The sequence below is a fragment of the Taeniopygia guttata genome, chromosome 7 (genome assembly GCF_048771995.1).
Source record: "Taeniopygia guttata chromosome 7, bTaeGut7.mat, whole genome shotgun sequence".
Lineage (NCBI taxonomy): Eukaryota > Metazoa > Chordata > Aves > Passeriformes > Estrildidae > Taeniopygia > Taeniopygia guttata.
In genome coordinates this window covers 2,910,483-2,931,291 of record NC_133032.1, presented here as the reverse complement: position 1 = coordinate 2,931,291, position 20,809 = coordinate 2,910,483, and the positions used below count along the sequence as shown (strand labels likewise).

Genomic DNA, 20,809 nt, shown 5'->3' with positions numbered 1-20,809 from the left:
GGTAACAGAGTTAGCAGCTCTGACAAGAATTTCAGCACACAGGGAGAGGCAGGAGGAAGAGATAGAGTCAATGGAAAAAAATCCCCTGGAGGCTGAGGTCAGACTGATTAAGATGCTGTTTCAGTCAATATCCGCTGAAAACCATAGCTGAAAGCAAACAAACACTAAATATACTTTTTCAGAGTCTTACAAGGAAAAGACTCTCATGGAAAATGTATGAAGAAGCTTCCAAGTAATTATAGATAGGCAAAGTTAGATTTCTTTCCCTGACCATTATTTTAATTAATTATTAAACAGCTGCTGCTGTCAAGCTTATGTGCTTAAAAACACTGAGCAATGTGTTCTTTATAAGGGGTAGTTTATCAATTTGATTTTATGTCCATCACACAGCATTAAAATGAAAGACAAATGATTTAGAGTAAACCATGAATTTGATCCACTCACTTACACATTTCATTGCTTTCCCAAGTGCACAAGGAGCTTGGCGTGTGGGGAGGTTTTGATTGACTTTGAGAGTAAAAACAGCACGAGCTCAAGGTCAGGCACAGAGGGGAAGTGCATGACTTGTCTGGAGTTCAACTTCTGGAGAGCTTCTGCTTTTGGGAGACCCCCTCAGATTTTACATGCAGCAGTGGAGGACACAGAGCATCATTTCGACCCAAACCAGTCTCCCTGGAGTCACAGCCAGCTGCACGAAGGGGACCACAAACACCTGTCTCATTCTCCCTGCCTGAGCAGGTACCATTGACTCATAAATGTCTCTAGAACCCTTTAGAGCTGCTTCCAGAATATCCATTTCTGTAAGGCTTGGACTTTTTCCAGGGAAAGTCTCTCCTGTTTTGATCCTCTCCTTGCCTTTTTTCCAGTATTCTTAGCAGTGCAAAGCATTCACTCATTCTTTGCCCAAAACATTTTGTTCACAAGGTTAAAGACCACTCAAAATCCCAGGAGCAGAAGTTTTCTCCTAAGGACAGGAGGAAACTTTATTTATTCTGTGCTGTAGCTGCCCTGGCTTGCAGTGAGGCTGGAACAGCTCACTGGGTTTTGTGCTGACACCAGCCTTAGTCCCAGCTGGAAGTACAGCCTGGAAAAAGCAGTGGAAAAAAAAGTATCAGCTGGAAAATGTGACCAAGATGGGGCTGAAAAAATGCAAATATCTTCATCCCCACAACAGGCACATCAATTGATGAGGGCAGGTGAGAGTGGGAGAATATTTACTCCAGCAAGATTATCTGACTGGGGACTCTGTCTGTTGAGAATTCTGAGGGGAAAAGGGAGAAACCACAAAGAAATAAGAGTCACAGACCTGACAAACCCACCATGGAGACACTGACAAGGAACAGACCCTGCCAGTCCCACGGATGGATGGGCTACTCAGACACCACAGGCACCACTTCCATCAAGATCGGCATGAGGCAGGAATGGTGTGTGCCCCTAAAAACCAGCTACTGGGGGAGACTAATGGGAATGAGGAGCCTTGGAAAAGTGGTGGAGGAACAAGCCCTGCAAAACAGGAGCAAAGTTTTACCAGGTTTAACCTCCCTATTTGCAATACCAAGGATTAAGGATTTCAGGCTTGGCTTTGGTCTGCCTGAGGGCAGACTTTGCCTGAGATGAATAAGATTTAAAGTTACCTTCCAAGATATCAAACCCTACAGCAAGTTTGTGAACTCAAAAATGCTTTAAAATGTACATAAGGCAAGGCTGAAGCTGTCTGGGCTTATTAAGGCAGAGAGAGATTTTAAACGGGTATTTACTGAGGTTAAAAAAGCCCTCTAAGAACATCAAGCCCAACCATTAACCCAGCACTAAATGGTGTCTTTAAGCATCAAGACTGCATTGTTCTGAACACTTCTAGGGATGGTGATTCCACCACTTCCCTGGGCAATGCCTGTTCCAATGCCTGTTCCAATCCCTTTCAGGAAGAAATCTTTCCTAATATCCAGCAAGAACCTTCCCTAGGGCAACCTGAGGGCATTTTCTCTGGTCCTGCTACTTGTTACCTGGGAGAGGAGAGATATTTATCCGTTCTAGACTTAATTTTAGGTAACTGTTTCTGAATCAGAGTAATGGCAACACAATGGGCCTTTCTTTACAATTGCAAATCTTTCAAAGAGGGCCAAAATTTCCAAGGTTTCACCCTTGCTTCCCTGAAGACATCTGAAGCCAAACCTCCTCTTTACTGTTTCACTGTACTTACCACCAAACATCCCCTATTTGGGATTTTCTCACCATCACTACACAAACTTTGCACACCCAGTTCTATGTTGATTAGAGTTTGAGGACCTCAAAGACGTTGTGGAATCTTTAATTTATGGCAAGAGCTGTATGCTGTGAAGACTTTAAAGAAAATAATTGGGATTATAAGTTATTTGGGAAAGCCTGGATCTCGCAGCCATTGCAGACAGATCCTACGGCAAGCAGTGCTTTGTAGCCACTCTCCACAAAATGCTGAATTAAGGACAAAACATCCTGATAAACCGCAGGAAATCCTGCCCAGTCTCAGAAAGAACCAGCCTGCTGCAGCAGTGAATGTCTGTCACCTCTCAATGTGCTCCATTTATCACCCTGCTTGTCACTGATGCTGTGGGCTCCACAGGGAGTGGGGTACTCGTGGCAGTTCCTTGTTCCTCCCCGTTGGAGAGTGGAAAGTGCAGTAGATGTTGAGATGGAGAGAAGTCAAACATGCCCCTGAAGCAAAGTCTTGTACTTCTCAGGGCAGTGCTAAGTCTTAGAGAGAGCAACAGCAGCAGTAACTCTCCAAAGATTTGCAAGTCTGCAAGTTATTGGCACTAGGAACGTTTTTGGTCTCAGGCTCTCACCTGGGCACACACCCCACAAAGACATGGACCTGAATTTGATTAATAACTGCAATTATTGCTAATTAACAGGCCTTTAGGGGTCAGACCGAGGAAGGCTGTGAGTACACTGACAGAGGAGGACCAGAGACATTCCACCCAGAGCTGTGGAAGGAAAGGAGAAGGGTATGGAATACTGTTAAAATATGAAAAGGATATTAAAGCCAGCTTCAATTACCTAGCCTATAAATGCATATACCATCTGCTAGCAATTTTTTGCATCTCAAAAAGGAGTCTCAATCGAGTCAGCACCATTCAGCTTTTCACACACGGCAAGTGGCAGTATTAGAAAGATCCGTTCTGAACTTCCCCATCATGCCCACCTCTCCAGCGTCTCCAGCCTACCAGATGGCTGAAACCACAAAAGTAAAGAATGTCTTTGAAACCGCTGCTCCCTAATTTAGGAGGGAACACATTCTTAATCAAATGAAAAAAAGAATGAAAACATTTATGATCTCCAGCTTCTCTGAAGCTGCAGAGAAAGGTTTTCTCTCTGACAATATTAGCTGGCCTGGAATCTGCAGGCAGCAACATTTAAGAAGTAATTTGAAACTGAAAGAGTACTTTTGGGGAAAGTGTCTCAAATGTCAGACAGATCTATTAAGACAGCTCTTGACAGACAATCTTTAAGCTTTTCTTTTTTAGTGTGAAATTTGTATCGATTTTTAAAATAGCAATCCCATTACTACACATTAACAGCATGGATAAACATCTCTCCGAGAATTTAGGATTACAACGGAACAAAGAGAGAATGTGAGGGCAGTAATTTTCCATCACACAGTAGGTGAGTTTATCTGCAAATCAAGTCCATCTCTAAAGCAAATTTTCGGCACAGCAGGAACTCGGATGACCTTTTTTGTTACCCAGATCCACGCAGTACTCCCCACTCTGCTCCCTTCCCCGCAGTCAGCTCAACATCCTGTTACTCACCTTAATGCCTTCCCCGCTGCCAGACCAGGAAATTCCCTTTCTAATGTGTCCAATTGTCACAACTTCAGGAATAAAAGAGGAAAACCAGGAGCAAGTGTACCCATGCATGAGGCTCAGTCGGCAGGAATGCGGGAAATGGACTCCATCTCAGAGGTCTTTTCCAACCCAAGTGATTCTGTGAAAAGAAACACAACAGAAAAGGAGAGGCAGGCAGTTCCCTTCATAGCATTTTGGATTTCCAGGGCCAGAAAGACCAGACATGACCCTCCCCAAGCCCAAAGCCTGCTCATGGACTTGTCCCATGATGAGACCTGTAAGATTGACCAGACTCCCAACAGCACTGGTGTCACAGCCAAAATAAATAAATAAACAAATACTATTGCAGTAAATCCTGCTGTTCTCTTTCCCAGAGATTCCTTGAGCTCAGCAGGCTGGTGCATGCATCAGCCTCAGAGCAGATCACAAAATCCCAGAACAGTTTGGATTGGAAGGGTTCTTAAAGCTCATCTCATCCCAATCCCTTCTGCCATGGACAAGGACAACTTCCACCAGACCAGATTGCTCCAAATCCCATCAACCTGGCCGTGGACACTTCCAGGGATCCAGGGGCAGCCACAGCTGTGCCTCCCCATCCCCACAGGGAAGAATTTCTTCCTCATATCCCATCTAACCGTGCCCTGTGGCAGTGGGAAGCCATTCCCCTGTCCTGTCACTCCAACCCCTTGTAAATAGTCTCTCTCCATCTTTCCTGTAGGTTCCCTTCAGGACCTGGAAGAGTCAAGTAATGTTACCCTGGAGCCTTCTCTTCTCCAGGCTGAACAATCCCAATTCTCTCAGCCTTTCCTTTTGTCTCCAACAGTTGCCAGAGTAGTGTAAAAACAATTTACCCGATTCGCCCTGGATTCCAGATAGAGAATAGACTTCTGTAATGTCAAGATTTCTTTCAAAATCCAGTGTTTATGCCACTCATACACTTTCCCCTAAACACACACACATTTAAGGAGCTCATTTTCTAACAAGGCTTCACAACCATGGTTTGGATTATTTTAAAGCTCAACTTGCAGATTTACAGGTGCTCCTGGCTATCAGGACATTGGGCAACAGAAGGATTGCTCAGAGGGGCACAACAGTAAAGACTGGAGCCCAAGACTGCTCAGCTATGTAAAACCTGTGACAATGTGGCTGAACCTGGGTCAGGTCAGGGGCCATAACTTTGGATGTGGAAGAATTAAGTTAGAGATCCATGGTGGGGCTGCCTACATTATCCCAAAACATTCAGAGAGGTTTTAAATGAGAAAAATCAGATGCTATCAAAGTGTGATCTGCAAGTGCTACCTGATCAATGAGGGAGGTAGGGAAAATGGGAATAGAGAGTTTGCAGGGAAGCCTCTCTGCTGGCCTGCAGTGGAGAGTACCACCTCTCCAACCCCAGCATTCCTAAAGATTCCACCGCATGCTGAGTCTCTCCAAAATGTCTTGTAGTGTTGGAGGCCTAGCTGGGTGCCTTTGAAGCCGCTGGACTTCACTCCTGAAGCCTTCCTGTGAAACAGATTTTTTGGAATTCACTTAAGGTAACAAAATGAATTAAGCATTTATATTCTAGCTTGTAGAGTTATGTGTTGAATTTTAGCCTTTTACTTAAGAAACCTCTGCCAAGGTACAAAAGGGCATAAGAAAATGCAAATTTCTGCAGCTTCTTGCATAAAGGACTGAAGATACAAAGAACCCTGATAAAGAGGTTCCTCTGTCTCCAAGCCTATCAAGACTGACAGATGTACTCAGGTAAGCACCAAAGGACCAAAAGCGCACGCGCAAAGGAGAAAAGTTCAAAAGTTCAACCATGAGGAAGACCATGATCTTCAGCCTCAGAAGACCCCAAGAGACCCCCGTATGACCACCACAGCAAACCACGTGTGCCCAGAAGGGCGTGGACCTATTTAGCATGAGAGGTGAGGACAGGCGGGGCCAGGGGTTGAATATGCAAGGCAAAGTTGTGCAATGTATTGCATATGGAACATCTTTGGGAATAAAGGTGTGGGTCAGACCAAGGCTCAGGGCACAAGTTTTTGGAGAGATATCTCACTTGTGCCGGGCACTGACAATACATACCCACTTCATAACTATCCCAAGTTGTGGAATCTATCTATTTATTCTACGTATCGCTTCAGCTGCCCCATGGGAAAGAAGCTCCATGTAAGTCTGCTGCCTCCAGGCACATTTCTTTTCCAAGTGCTGTTCCTTCTGTTCCACCTCAGACAACCTCTGCTCATGTCCTGCAATTGCTTTTTCCGAGTTCCCTCTTACAGAACTGGCAGAGAGCCAGAACAAGAATAGACCTAATTGCTGCTCCAGCTTCTTTTGGGTGGCAAATAGCCTTGAATACCAGTGGAGATGGCTTCTCACATGGGCACAGCTCCAGACCCTCCCACCTTGCTACTGCATACTTTAGCAACCGGTGCCAGTAGTGGACCTTGAGCACCTCCACCTGGAGTGGCTGGATCGCCTCAGAGCCAGCACAGCTGACCAAAGGGATAGCCCACACCATGTAGCAGCATGCTCAGGCAAGAAAAAGAATATTTGGGGTCTTTATTTAGTTTCCCATTCTGCTGAGGGGGACAGGGAGCGAATGTGGGTCCCTGTGGGGTTGTGTCACAAGACAGCATCACTGGGTTCCCAGGTGTCCCACCCTCTCTGAAGATGTCACCCAGTATCTCAGAGCCCAGGTGTTACCTGGCTGATTGCAAAAGTTGAGCCATGACCTTCCTCAGACTCTCAAGTGCAGAAATGTACTGAGAGAGCTCAGAAATTTCAGCTAATCTTTCCATTAGAGCCCTGCTACACAAACTGTCAAAACTGAGGGTCAGAGGAATATCAATTTGCTTTCTGAGTGGATTCTGTGCCCTTAAGGCTACAGATCATAATGAGGAAAAACAAAAAAAAACCTCAAACAGGCCAAGTACTAGAAAGGTGATGAACCCCACACCATTAAAGCAAAGATTTAAAGGCAGGTACATATTCTACCTGATCTGATTCTGCTGTGAAATACCCAAGGCTGTTACAGAAGTTCACATTAGTTCTTCAAGCTCCATCAAGAAAGAAAGTTTGCATGGGCTTTGCCAAGAAGAGTGGAAAGTTCAGAGAAAAAAATAAAAGAGAAAAAGGTAGAACATTCCACTGTTTGCACAATTATTCTTACAGAGCCAATGGAGTGGGACAGCACAACAACACCCAGGAAACCTCTTCTTGTGCAAGCTCACTGCCACCCTGAGTCCAGGGCTGCTGCCTTTTGGAAAACTCCTCTTGCATCCTTTATTTGGACTGTGCTGCACCTCTCCCTGGCCTGGAAGGAGGAACACAGAAGAGAAAAAGGAGCTGTCCCATTCCAGGCCATGCCCATTAAAAGCCTGAGCTTCTTCCTCCAAAATATTTCTAGCAGAATACATTGAATATCCTGCAGGTGTAGCAAGGTTTGAGCACAACACTTCTTTTTTCCTGCCCCCCACCTCACTACTCACCTGTATTTCCAATTTCAGACAGCCAGGCTGAGTTCTATTCTGTCTGCTGGAGGGCCCCACACCTGGCCTTAACAGCTTTTTTCTTGAAGCTGTTTCTCAACAGAGCAGCACTAAGGAAAGCAAGTTGCAGTTTGTCCCTGCTGCTCCCACACAATCTACTTATGTGACTAAAAGCCAAACCTGTTTTTAAGTATCAATACTAAAAACCCACAGAATTCTTTCAGCCTCCAACTATAGTGAAGAAAAAGGTTTCGGTGTCCTTTTTAAAAGCAAGAATCACATTTTTAAATAGAATTTTGTCTGCCAAGATCCAGTCTCCTTCTGCCACTAGATGTCCCACAAGTAATGGGAGAATCCAGATGGGAGCACCGTAAGCTAATTGCAATTTGGATTTATTTTCATTTGAGCTGCTTTAAACTCTTAATATATTATTCAACTCAGTGAAAGCATTCTCAAACTTGTAAATACAACAAAAGACTCTTGCTGGATTGATATATTATTTTAACAGTAATTTTGATGGTATAATATTAGATGTTAATCCCATATTCAGGTTGTTTCTATGCTTTAGTTCTCTAAATTCTAAATATAATGCAATTCTAGCAGGAAAGCATTATAGTGAAGCTATAATGGGGGTCATGGGAACAGTTTTTGTTGGCCTTTATTTCAGCATTAAAATAAACATCAGAGCAAGAACTGTAAACTATCATTGAAAAAGGAAACTATGCTGTGTCACATCAGCCAGGTAATAAATGACAATCAATATAATCAATGTACAGGGTACCTTAGCAGCACCTACTCTGCAGCTGGACTTTGTGCCACTGTTCAGCACCCTCTGGGCGTTTGGCCACTTCCACGAGCTGCCCTTTATCAGCCCCTCTGTAAGGATGCTGTGGGAGACAACACCAAAAGCTTTAGTAAAGTTGAGGTAGACACTGGTCCTCCTTCATCCACCACTGAGAAACTGCATCATGGAAAGCTGCCACGCAATCAAACTCAATTCTGCCTACAGTGAAAGTGTTTTCCTTAGTGGGGAGTGGCAATATCCCCAGCCATGCAAGAAGCCTCTCACCCCTGCCTGGCTGTAATATACCAGGGGCTTTTGTGGGTTTTCCAGGAGGAAAAGAGAGGCAAGAAAAGACAGAAAAGAACTCCAGAGACAGCAGAAAACTCAGAAGCTTGACTTTCATAAGGCAACAGGGTTTCATCCCACAGCTGGCATAGCCCCATGTGCAAAAGAGATTTTCTGCTACAAGGGGTGGATCATTTCAGCCCAGTGTGGACACCAAACATTTGACAGCCACATAAATAAACCCTATTTTTATTTTGCAGAACAGTTTCCTGATTTCCTGTCACCACTCATACCTCAGCACACAAAACCCCTAAGCAAACCAAGGAAGGAGATGTTTTATTCATGAGTACAAAGCCCAACTGAGTTTTGAGAAACCTTATTGCTGCTTTTGAGGTGTCTCCTCTCAAGGCATGGAGCTGTGCAGTGCATCACACGGAAAGTGTCACAAGTCCCCAGCACAACAAACTTGGCAGAAGATGCACGGGGAATGGCCAGTGTGTGAGAAGAGGCTTCTGTCATCCATTGTCAGGCTGGAATTTGGTCCCAGCTCTACTTTGTGTATTCTAGCTGCTTAATCCAATTACAAGGAGTGACCAGCTAGGGATTAGGTGAGAAGGAAGTCAAAGAAGTTACTTTGGCCCAGGACTCAGATGACAGATGCCAAGTTACACAGTACAATTCCCTTGGTAAACCTGGATTTATTTCTGCAGCACTTCTCTTCAGCCATTGCAAATAAACAATTCGACAGTATATTCAGCTCAGGAGGTTTGCCCTGTCAGAATACAGCTAAGCTCAGACCCATCTCCTGCTTCATTAAATTGGGGTGCTGACCTATATAAACCACAGAAAATCTGCTCTTGAATTTGTCCTTGCTTTTCTAAGTGGTGTGCAAACTCAGAAACACAGATTCATTGCCTGTTCAGTGTTTACCTGTGAAACATTCCCCATTCTCACAAGTATGAAGAACAGCAATCCTTCCAATACTATCAGCATGTGGAGAAGTCTGTGAAGATGGAGCTAGAAGCAGGAGGCTGGCTGAGTGCAGAGCCACAAGAATCAGCACCCTGATGGCACCAGCAGTCCTTGACTGCCCTGAGCAGCCTCTGCTTGCAGTCCTGTTGATGCCTTAAAGAGATGGAGCAGAGCTAAGAGGAATAAAGTGGGTATTTATTGAAGTGCTTTCCATCCTGGCAGTACCAGAGCCACGGTCGTGGCTCTGCCCAGATGGCTCCAAGATGGAAGCAAAATAGGGCTTGGTCATGAGATCTCTCATTTTTGTAGGTTTTAGTCCATTTGCATTCAGGCATTAACTATCCAATTAATAGCTTCAAATGATGAAGTTTCATCCTCCTTGCTTGCTTGCCCGCCCTCCTCTTCTCATGTTGTTATGCTTTGGTCCTGAAGTTTGACAAGATTGTCCTTGAGTCTCCAGCTGGACTTAGGATTGTTTTGTCTTCACCATCCTGTGAAAAGATCCTTGTGACACTTCATATAAAGCTAAAGGTACAGACTAAAACAGAACAGAACAACTTAAAACCCAAGGTATCACTGTCCAAAAGGCCCTGCCTCCTTTTCCTGATACTCCTGGCTCTTTGGAGAACCACAAAGTTCCTCTCACTGGGATTCAGCCGGATGCAGGATTTGGCCACATTTCTCCCCCACACACCCCTGCCAGCTTCCACAGGCACCATGCAGGTGAGGGCAGCAGTTTCCTGCTGAGATGCAAACCCTTTCACTGCCCAGCACCCAAACATTCCTGTGCAGGTGTCATCAACCACTGTTCCTGCAAACCCTGGCTCATGGTCTCAAGGGTCACTCCGTATTTGCTGTCCCAAAGCCAATGGAACTGGGGCAGCTGGACACAATCCCAACTCTGGGAACACCCTGTGGATCCAAATTCCCCCTGTGACTCTGTAAGAGCAAGTGGCAGGGGACAGGCCAACATCTGGAGCTCCAACATCAGGCTGCAGGACAGCTCCTTGGAAACTGGATTTGTCTGAACTGCACAGTGGATTGTTTGTAAGCACTAGATCAATGCCTTGCAGACAGAATAAACCCACTGGTTTGTTAATAAGGAGATTGAGTACATATTTCAGTCTCTTGCCTAGATATATGTCACCTCTGCAAGCTGAAAGGAGAAGCAGGCAGTGAATATTTTGACAAATATTCTAAAGGTTGTACCAACATAAGCTGATGGAACACACAAATAGGGAAATCTCCACATTCTTTGCATTATTACTTTCTTATGAATTAGCCCAAGAGGCCCATAGATTGCTAGCTGAACTTTGTTGGAATAGTGTTACTTAAGTGCTCTAGTCCCATTTCTGGTTTACATATATTTAACTCTCCCTTCCCACAAACTTTGTGTTTTAACAAGTAACTGATTTCTTCAGTGGAATATTCTCCCTTTAAAGATAGCACTGTAGGGGCAGGTCACTGGTTTGGCAATCTTTAAGCTTAAATCCATTTAACCTACTAGCCCTCAACCTTATTTTTCTGATTTGGCTGAAGGTGGATCTGTCTGGGTACATGAGTTGACTTGCTTGTGAAAGCAGATGGCATTTTCCTTCCCCAGCTGAAACAAAGGCACTCCCAGAGCAATTCAAACCCTTCCACACTGCCATCCTCTGGCAAAATATGCATACAATATTAATGACAGTTATTTTTGTCCTGTGGCACATGCAGTCCTAGAAGAAGAGTGGGAATATTTTCCTAGTTCCTGAAGAATCTTTACTGGAAAAGATCCAGTAAGTCTGATCAGAATTGAAATTAGAGGGATGTTCCCCCGCCACCCCCCATCCAAGTGCATCTTTCTTTTATTACTTCTGCGAAGATGAATATGTAGTTATCCATAAAGGTATCACATTATAACAGGATATCTAAGGATAATATTATTAGAATGCATGTTTTTCAAGCTCAGAAGCTACAGGATAAAAAGAAAAAGGTCAAAGCAGACTTAATACAGAAAGGAGTTTGCTCTTGGAACGTCTGCCTAGCCAGATGCTGGATGACTGATCCTGTCTGGGGGATGTCCAGTACAAGAATGACAAAACTCACTCAGGACCTGCTGAATTTGCAATCGACTTAGGCACTGGCATGGTTACCTAAAGTACCTGGACTAAAACAAGATCCTGGCACTGATGGCTGAATTTCCCACCTCTAATCCAGGCTGCCAGCAGGAAAACGACCAGGTGGCAAACAAGGAAAGCAATTCCTCAATCACAGACAACAAGGCACCAGAGTTTTGTGTCAATTGAACATTCTTGAACTCTTCCAGGGATGGGGCAGTCACAGCTTCTCTGGGCAACCTGTGCCAGAGCCTACCGACCCTCAAAGTCAGTAACTTTTTCCTAATATAAATCTAATGTAAATATCGCTACAGAGCTCTCATGTTAAGAATTCCCACTTCTGTAATGAAGATGAATTTATCCCAGGACTGTGTCCAGGCAATTCTCTCTGCTATGGACCTCAGCTATGAAATGAAAACAGAGCCTACAACAGCAAAGAAAATAAATCTGACCAGTGCCATGACTGTGTGCAGTAAGAATTGGAAAAGTGTCTCCCTTAAATAACCCTTGACAGAAAACAGCAAGCACTCACTGAGACCTCACCTAGAATTAAAAGCTGCAACACCTGCTGGGCTTTAAAGAACACACAGAAGGTACCAATGCAGGTGTTACACAACAACAGTGCATGAACTGGAGGGGATGTGCTCCAAAAGGCTGCTGAAGAGGTGTTGTGCAGCAATTGCTTTCTCCTTAACTCTGGGGTCTGAGTGCCAGAATTCAGGAGCAGACTGTTGGCACTCCTCTCCTGCAGTAAGCTGCAGGAACAGGCTGCCCAAGAGCTACCCCAGGAGCCTGGAACTGGCTGAAGCCATGAGATGGATAATTGACAACACCAGAGTCACGCTGACAGCAGTGTCACCCACTCCTGTGCAGGTCTGGTGCAGCAGCAGCAATTCACCTTCCCCCTGGGGAAAAACAGAAGTGTTCCACCAAACCTGAGCGCAGACCCTGGGGATTCCCCTGGCTCCCAGCTCACCTATGAGCCCACCTGCAAACACAGCTCTAACCCCGGGATGCATGCACTGGATAAAGCTTGGGAACCACTCAGGGAAGCATGGACCCCCACACTTACTGTGTACAGCATCCACTTGCAAATTCAGCTGCATTCAAGAACTGAGACCTTAATTTGGCATTTCAGACTGCTGCATTTGCTTTGGTAGTTTTCCTATTACTGTTGTGAATAGTGCCTGGGCTCCTACATAATTAACAGCAGCATAATGCCTACAAAGTGCTTCTAATTTGCTAGGCTGCCTTTTCATGCAAGTGAAAAAAATTTAAGCAGACATTAGCAAGCAAGAGGCAGAGTCCCACACACACTGCTGGTGGAGTTCCTGCCTTGAGCAAAAACCTGAAATGATTAAACTATCCACTAAAAAAATCTTAAAAGTGAAAACCAACAGACACCAGGTGATTCCTTTGCACTGAAAGGGGCAGTCTATCCTCCTATGGTATGAGATCATGAATGTGGTCCAGCCTTCAGTTTTGAGACTGAGATACAGAGATGTGCCATTTCTTATAGAGTGGGCTACAGACAGATATCCTGTCATTTTCTGCCCCACACAGGTCTCTCTGCTACTGTCCAGTGTCTAATGCTGATCCAGGCACTGTAGCAATTCATGTTTCCCCAAATTAAAGAAGAAACCTAACAGATTCAACCGCCCAGCCCTGGGGCAGTTCTCTCCCCCAGGTACTCCATACAAAATCTCCCATGAGACAATCTCTTCTTACTCTCCTTCCTCCTGAATCCCTTTAATAAGCCATTCCCTTTTATCAGAATCCTTTCTGTCTGTGCTTTTTTTCCTACCATCTCTTCTCCCTTCCTCTACCCTTCCCTTTTTTTTTTTAACTGCCAGAAAAAGAAGTTCTCATTGAGTGCAGCTGCATTTAACTGAGGATTTGGAATTCTGCAAGATGCCCTGGGTTGCTGTGGACAGCATACCAACCAAGCCTGAAAAAAGCTAGAGGAAGAACCACACACAGCCCCTACATCTCAAGTAATTCCCACGTTCCTGTCAATGTAGCTGATGTTTGGTGCTGCAGAGATTTTCCCTCAGCCTCAGAATGGGAAGCAGGCACGGCTGGGTGTTTATCTTTTGGCAAGTGCTCATTCCCTTTGGTATCCAACAAGCCTCTTTTTAACTTCCCTGATAACAAGTACATTGTTTACAGCAAACATTCTCACAGAAGAATGTAGCTTGCACCCGAGGTCAGGCTCGGGGAGATGTTTATTAGCACAGCTGAAGGGATTTGCAGCAGGTAATTCTGCCTCTATTTTTCTCTAGTACCAAAGAAGCAATATGTGTGGATTTTTAGATGCAAGGTTTCATATCCCTATGAAAATAAGTTTTACCTGAACATCCTCCTTTCCTCCTATTTTCCATTAGCTCCTAAGGCTAAATACAACATCATAGAATCCCAGAATGGTTTGGATTGGAAGGGACTTTAAAGCTCATCCCATTCCACCTGCTGCTATGGGCAGAGACACTTTCCACTATCCCAGGTAGCTCCAAGCCCTGTCCAACCTGGCCTGGAACACTTCCAGGGATGGGGCAGCCACAGCTCCTCTGGGCAATCTGATGTAATCCTCATGCAGCATGGAATATCCCTTTGGTTGGTTCAGGTCAGGTGTCCTGGTTGTGCCCTCTCCCTGTTCCTCACTGAACCCCAGCACAGCTCAGCAACAGCCAAAACACCCCATCTTACCAATACTGCATCAGTCACAAATCCAAAACATCATACAGCCTGCTGTGAGGAAAATTTACTCCATCCTATCCATACTAGTACAGCAAGACAGCCATCATTACCTTACTGTTATATCCTTTAAAGGAACACAGTCTGTTCCCACCATTATGTTTTAATTTAATCCCTGAGCTTGTCAAATAAATGTTGGTACAACATTCTGAAAAAAATCCAGTTCAGAATAAAATTATTAAAAAAAAAAAAAAAAGAACACTAATTATTTTTAACACTGATTTTTTAAGCTCATTGCAGCTGCAGCAGGGATTTCCCTGCATGTCAATGCTTTTGTGCTGCCCCTTTGGGAATGAGACTGTTCCTAAAGAACTGAACAGCAGCAGGGACCAACAATCCCTTCCTCACCTGGGGGAGGTCAGTAAAGAATAAGCATTTAGTGCCCTGAGCAGCCCCACCTGGGACCTCCTCCCCCAGACCAGGATCTCCACGCCAACCAGGACAGTCCTGGCCTGAGTTAGGACAAAGGAGTGTGCCAGGAGTGCATCCAGCACATCTGCATGAACCTCTTGGACTCACTGCCTCTTCACCTTCACAGGGATTTACCTTCTTGTCTCCCCATTCTGCTAATGGAAGGGCTATGCCAGGAATGCCCCAACAGGTTCAGCATGAAGCTTCTCCAACTTTGGCAGGAGGCAACAAAGGAAGGGCTTTCAAGCACTACACAGAAGCAGAGCCCACTTCAAGGGGACTCTTTCACCCCCCAGCCTTATCATAAGAGCTCTTCAATTATACACCCTCCTTCTCCAGCAGCTTGAGTACTCCTCTGCACTATAGACCAAACCTAAGCCAAATTAAATACTGGTACCAGTGGCCACAAACCTGTCCTCCTTCACACAGCATCACTTTTCAATGTGCTCACCCCTGTTCCTCAGCAGCTTTGGGTGAATATTCATTTCTGTGTCCTTCTTGGCTTTAATACAGGAGACTGTGCACATTTGAAGCAAGGCCACTGCTCAGCACTCACTCATTCCTAGGAAGAGGATGAAAAGACAAACAGTACGTGACAGATATTTCTCAGTCACCTCACACATTGCAGCAGCAACACAGCCCAGGAATGCATGAAACAAGCAGCTTTGCTCTTCATTTCCTTTCCAAGCTGCAGAAGAGACATCGAGCTCTCCAGGACTCCACTGTGTCCGTGCAGCAAAACCTGACACCAAGGACGAGCAATTACAGCGACCCCCCCAAAATGAGAATGCATCTTCAGCCGCTGCACTCACCAAATGCTCAGGCAGGTAATTAGGTCACAGTCTTGGACGTGACAGGGAAAACAATCCCCCTGCCCTGCCAAGCTAACAGGCTCCATCAGCCAAACTCTCCCAAACTCTTAATTAAGGTTTCAAAGTGCTGGGGGCACAGGTTTGGCTGCTCCCCCCGCAGGCTGGGAAGTGCTGGCATACCTTTTTTCACCATTAAGTGTCTACATCTGCAAACAAATCCCGGGCAGAGCTCCGGCTCCTGCTGTTTGATGGCTTTCACTGCAGGCAGGCAGATGAACCGAAGGGAATTTAGGGCCTGGGTTTGACAAAACCCAGCTACGAACCAGCTGACACGGGGCTGTCAGCACGCTGTCAGCCTTCAGAGAGAGGAAACGAGGTTATTCCTGTATTCTGCAAAGTACTAGGGACAGACTTGAGTGAGGGCTGAAGATAAAAAGAGGATTACAGCTTAAAGGAAGCTGGCACCCCAGCTAGGGAGCAGTCTGGGCCTTCCGGCCATGCTCCATCACAGCAGCGCAGCTGAGCATCTCAGAGCTGTTAGACCTGTGTCCATGATCTTGTGCCTGTAGAATCCCAGAATGGTTTGAGTTGGATGGGATTTTAAAGCTCATTTTCACCCCCTGCCATGGGCAGGGGCACCTTCCACTATCCCTGGGTGCTCCAACCTGGCCTTGGACACTTCCAGGGATCCAGGAGCAGCACAGCTTCTCTGGCCACCTTGTGCCAGGGCCTCAGCACCCTCAGAGGAGGAATTCCTTCCTAACATCTGATCGAACTCTGCCCTCTGTCACTTTAAAACCATTGCCCCTTGTGCTGTCACTATCTGCCCACCTCCTTTGAAAACCTCAGAAGGTTTTCAAAGTTTCAAAGAAGTTGAAACCTCTTGTTTACATTCCAAACTTGTGAAGTATATGATGCTTTTAAGCCCAGATTTGGTGCCTTTGTGCATCTTTAGAAATGAGAATTTAGAACCTGTACTGTTCTGCTATCCATCCAGAGAGCTTCCTCCCAGAGCAGGACCCAGCACACTGATGGTGGCAAATCAGAAATCCAAGTCCCTCCAGCTACAACAGATGCGCTCTCATTTTCTGCTAATTGACTTTGTACTCACTTCCTATCCCTGACAGGTCATTGGCAACCTAAAAGGGCCCATGACTAGGGAGTATTTGTGACCATCAAGCTTCCAATGTTATTTACCCCACCAAAGGTGAGAGGCAGAGGAAATTCCCAGCCAAACAGGGAGTCTCAGCCCGGAAAGAAGAGCCGTCTCTCTCAGGCTGTAACAGAGCCCAGCACATTCTGGGCAGTTGTTTGCTCCCACACCATCCCATCCCAGAGCCAGCTTGAATTCCTTGTCCAGATCAGCCTGTGCTTGTTCTTTCCTTGTTTGCTTCACAGTTGCCATTGTTTGTTTTCCTTCCCCGAGTCCCTGCTGTTTCAGCAAGTCATTTCAAGGCTTTTGGTAAATGCTGTCACAGAATCTTTGAATCACTGAGGCTGAAAAAGAGCCCCAGGATGATCAAGTCTATGCCTTGAGGAGCAGCAAGTATCACCTATGCCAAGGTGTTTACTGCTTGAATTCGGAAGCATTGCCAGAAGCCGCTCTACCAAGTCCTTCACTTGACAAAGATGTTTCCTTCTCCTCTAAGGTCAGCCCAAGTTTTCTGATCCAGAGCATAACACCCACCTAGAAGGAGTCTTCCTTTTTAAGTACCAAATCCTGAGTCAGGGCTGTTTAGCCCTGAAGGAGAATGAACCCTTTTATGTCTCCACCTGCCCAGCCTCCAGTGTGCCCTTGTAGCACCAGAGCAGATTCTCCCAGGCCTCCTTTGCTTCCCTTACCCTCTGCCTTCCTTGGCAATCCAATTGCATTTTTCTTTGTATAACCCAGGAACCCAAAATGAAAGGCACAACAAATCTGTATGAGCAGCCCTCTGGATTTCTTTCTAATCCTTTGTTTTATTTTCAGCCTTTTGGAGGACATGCCCATAGCTGGGCCACCAGATGCACACCACTGGCCACACAGCTTATCCAGCTGGCACCAGGGGCTCCCTCTTCACAGCTCCCCAAGAGCTGAAGGGCAAAAACATTTCAAATTCCTTCCACCACAGCCCTAACTGCTCTAATGCTAAGCTTTTACACTTGCTAAGAGATGGGAATCCTCCTCAAATGCAGGGCAGGGAGCTCCTCCAGCACTTCAGCTGTGAGCTCAAAAAGCAGCTTACCGGGAGGAACAAGAGGCCGAGCCTGAGCTGGAGGCAAATTGTCATTTTGTCATTGTCATAGCCACTAAAAACCAAACCTGATGGAGGACAGCACAGCCGAACAGTGCCCCAGCTCCTCCAGAATGCCACTGACTTGAGTTACTCCATCAAAAGCAGTTATTTGTGCTTCAGGCACATTTAGGCACGCTACTAGAGTACCAAAACACACAAAATTTTTGGTAGAGGTGTTATATCCACGTGCTCTAGCGGAAGTGAGGAGTTAAACTCAATTATTTTTCTAAGGACAAGAGACTATGACTGACAGTTCACTCCTATTTACAGAAAAGGGATCCAGTTTAAATCCTAGGAACTGAATTAATCAACAGAGGCTGCAAGAGATCTAGCTATTGCCTGTGCTGAAGCACAAACTCCATTGGGAATGATCACTGCTGAGCTGAGCACAGGATGGCCAGGCAATGCTAAACAGGGCTTGGGCTCTCCTTTTTTCCCTTCTCTTTCTACCTTTTTGTTTTCCACACATCAAAGTCCCACTGAACACTCTCCTCCTTATCTGCAGGTTAAGGGATTGGGTCCAATGCAGGCCAGGGAAAGGCCTTTGTGTCTAAGAGCAGGTTAAAAGTCTCTTCTCTCTGGTTTGGGCACAGCATTACTCAGAGCTCACTCTCCCTACCTCCTTTATCACCCATTAATGCAGCTAGAACAAATGTCCAGGTTGGCCACCATTATTTATGACAGTTTGGGCTCATAAAAGTCAAAAAAGAGGATTTATGCTCGCCTGAGTGAAGAGGTTAAGCGATACAGTACTGAGCCCTACTCGAAATACATCTGACACAGGGCTTAAAGTATTTTAGTCCTGAACTTCAAATCTGAGTTGTACCAGTGCTGTCCAAATCCTCCTAAGCCAGTTGGAAGTCAGTCTCTACATTTAGTAGAGTTAGGTTGGAAAGGGTTCATAACAAAACAACACATATGGACCTAGTATAAAAGAAAGGGGGGGGGGAAGAAAGGAAAAAGCACAAGATCAGATAATTACACCCCAACAGGGAGAGCTGCTAGACTTTAATATTATTTGTGCTATTGAAAAGTGAAAGCCTCATCCTTTTTTGTGGATCTGATGATTCTGATTTTAAATCCACTTAATGAATACAATTAATGAGATTGCTGGGCAGACTGGATGTGGTTCGGTCAATACTTGCAACTTATATTTAAATAAAGTGCTCCCATCCGCTTCTACAAACACCTTGTTTGAGCCAATTTGGGGTCATCCCTGTTAGCACTCTATCAGCCACAGAAACTTATTTGGTATTTAAACAAAAACCCTAAGAGCTGGCAGTCAGCTGGGGTGCAATGCAATAAAGCAGCTTCTCCTGCTGGATTTCCCTCTCATGGCAGTTACGGACACTTGTCACCAGTGGTGTCACCTGCTCAGAGCCAAAGGAACCACACCCATGAGGTGGGTCTGCTTCAGGAAGCTCTCCACAAATCCCTGGACCTGCTCCAGCACCACAGGCTGGGAGAGCTGGAGGTGTGGAGAATGGAAGGTTCTGGGGAGAGCTCAGAGCCCCTTCCAGGGCCTAAAGGACTCCAGGAGAGCTGGAGAGGGACTGGGGACAAGGCACGGAGGGACGGGACACAGAGAATGGCTCCCACTGCCAGAGGGCAGGGATGGATGGGATATTGGGCAGGAATTGTTCCCTGGGAGGGTGAGGGCCCTGGCACAGGGTGCCCAGAGCAGCTGTGGCTGCCCCTGGATCCCTGGAAGGCCAGGTTGGACACTGGGGCTTGGAGCATCCTGGGACAGTGGAAGGTGTCACTGCCCATGGCAGAGGATGGAACAAAATGAGCTTTAAGGTCCTTTCCAACCCAAACCATTCTGGGATTCTGTATGCACAGCCTGCAGTTACTGGACTACATGGTTAAAGTGCAGCTACTATTGCTGACAAATCCTGTACATCAGCTCATAAATTCTGTCTATTTCTTATTTTTCTAAACCTCTTGTCTAGATATATAGCTTAAGGGTAATGCTTTTTGTGGGAAAGATGAGCTCAAAATAAATCCCTTCATTCTCAGTTAAAGAAAAAATATTTTCATAATTCTAACTGAGCTGCATTAACCTCAAATTTTAAACTGCTTCAGATCACTATTCTTCCACAGGCATCTCATTGACACAGTTATCACCAGACTTCTCCATAGGATCACAGAATCACAGAATGCTTTGGATTGGAAGGGACCTTACAAAGCATTTAGTTCCAGCCCCAGCACAGACGGGACACCTTCCCCTTTTGTTTTCTGTCAACCTGGAAAAAATCCCAGCTTAGTTAAATTATACCGTTAATGTTTCCCCAAAAGGTTTTAACTAATTATTTTCAAGGGCAAGAGGAAACAAATAATAAAATGACTATTTTAGTGTCAAATACACACAACTCCTGCTTCAAAACCAACTCACCTCCAGGGAGCAAAGCCCTGGGAACGGAGCAAGACCTAGTTTTCAAATTCACTCCATCAGCAGCTTGTGCTCTGAGCTCATAAAACACAAACAGTTTTGGGGCAAAATAGATACTCAAGCTCTTTTTTAACGTTTCAGTGATTTCCAAGTAACACTTGCAGACTCATCACCCGGGTGCCACATGAATTGCGAATGGCTGGAGGAAGGTGAGGGGAAGGAATAGAAATCCTAACTGTTTCAAAGGTGCTCAGCCTCAGTTCCCACTGAAGGCTTATAAAAATCTTTTGCTTCAGCTGCATGTGACTTATTTGGCATATTTTGATCTTTGGGAGCAGAATGGAGGTTTAAATTGGACACCATCACCTGAAAGAACACTGCAGGAACTTTTAGATACTAAGCAAGCGATCAAGACAAGCACTGTAACTGTGGAGATACAACTGCATCACTCCCACGTGGAAAACAGCCAGGAATGATTTCCCAAGGTCAGAAAGATGCAATCCTGCAGCTGCATACTATTACACTGATATAAACTACTGCAACATGCAATTAAGAGGAGTAGAAGTAAAAATAAAGCTCTATTGTAGTGGGTTCACACCAATACTATTTACAGAGTAAGTGGAAGCTTTATTCTAATAACCTGCGTAAGAGAATTTGGGCAAGCTTGATCCTTGCATTGGAGGCAGGAGGTGGAATCAAACAGCAGGATGCAAGGATCTAAATGAGC

At 45.4% G+C, this 20,809-nt stretch overlaps 1 long non-coding RNA gene across 1 annotated transcript in view; it reads right to left on the bottom strand.

The window, feature by feature from the left end:
- Positions 1-20,809, bottom strand: part of LOC140684525 (uncharacterized) — a 39,109-nt gene that overhangs the window by 4,361 nt on the left and 13,939 nt on the right. The window contains exon 2 of the long non-coding RNA XR_012056899.1: positions 3,789-3,963. This is a non-coding gene — a long non-coding RNA (uncharacterized lncRNA). The remainder of the gene's footprint in view (positions 1-3,788; positions 3,964-20,809) is intronic.